The sequence below is a fragment of the Octodon degus genome, unplaced genomic scaffold (assembly GCF_000260255.1).
Source record: "Octodon degus isolate 3935 unplaced genomic scaffold, OctDeg1.0 scaffold00005, whole genome shotgun sequence".
Taxonomy (NCBI): Eukaryota; Metazoa; Chordata; class Mammalia; order Rodentia; family Octodontidae; genus Octodon; species Octodon degus.
This window is the reverse complement of record NW_004524581.1, coordinates 16,833,915-16,835,166: the sequence shown is the minus strand read 5'-3', so window position 1 is coordinate 16,835,166 and position 1,252 is coordinate 16,833,915.

Sequence of the window (1,252 nt, the reverse complement as noted above, 5' to 3'; positions counted from 1 at the left end):
CAGAGTCACCAAGACAGATCCCAAGACAAGAGCCAAGAACAAGTCCAATAAAAAGCTCTAAGCCCGCGACTCTCCATCAGCCACGGAGCCCCCAGGGCGGCTGGGGTAGCTTGTGGCTTACTCAGCTCGATTGGAAGCTTTCAAGTCTGGAGGAGAAGAGGACCACAGGAGATGTACAGGTAGCTCAGAGGCTTGCATTCATCACCGCCTCGTGCTGGAAATGCATTCGGCGTAGCGGGTGCTACTCTGGGGCCATCCCGAAGGGGAGAGTGTAACCACGTGTCTGTCAGGTGGTGTCTGCTGCTGCGGACGCTGTGTTCGAGCTCCAGGGCATCTTTCTGGAAGGATCTGAAGTGTGCTTTGGAAGAAGCCCACACCCTAAATGCCCTGGGAGAGAGAGCTGGTCAGACACTCAGCAGGGGTTCCAGCATAGCAGCACCGTCAGCGCCTGGAGAAACCAGAGTCCAGAGTTCTACCGCAGTGCTGTACTTTCTAGAATGGGCAGGTAGCAGGTAGTGTCACCTCCCTGTGCTGCTCTCTTAGGAGATCAGGAAGCTAAGTAGGAGGGACTGAGTCCAGCCAGAAGTGAGGCACCCACTTCGGCCCATCCCCGAGCAGCAGCCTCGCCGGGTGTCTCCCATATTCTGGAAGTGGAAGGGCATTCTTCCGCAGTGACATGGTGGGCTTCTACCATAAAGACATGGAGAAAACTTTCCTCTTGAACCGCGAGGCCAGTTTACCGGTGTGTATTTCTTGTATGGATTTTTCTTCTGCAAGTCCCAGGATACTGCTAGGTTGGTTTTTGTTTTGTTTTGTTGTTTAGTTTGTCTTTACAAAAAACCAACCAACCAACCAACCAACCAACCAACCAACCAAACAAACAAAATAACATTGCAACAGCCGTGTTCTCTGTGGGTACACACGCCTGCCCTTACTGCTTGCAAAACCCGACGGTTTGTAGTTCTTTTCAGCCATTCCACCGTTGGTCCATCTTTGGGAGGCAGGAACTTTGGCAATGGTGGGACGCTGAAGCCCAAGAAGGGCTGCGCATTGCAGGGAGGCAGCTGCCAGTGTGGAAGAAAGGGGCATTTGCTGTGGGGGACACTAAGGAAAGTGGGAAGCAGGAGGACACAAGCCAGGACAGGGAGCAAATGCAGCGCCCAGAAAGGTTAGCCTTCTTCTTCTTCTTCTTCTTCTTCTTCTTCTTCTTCTTCTTCTTCTTCTTCTTCTTCTTCTTCTTCTTCTTCTTCTT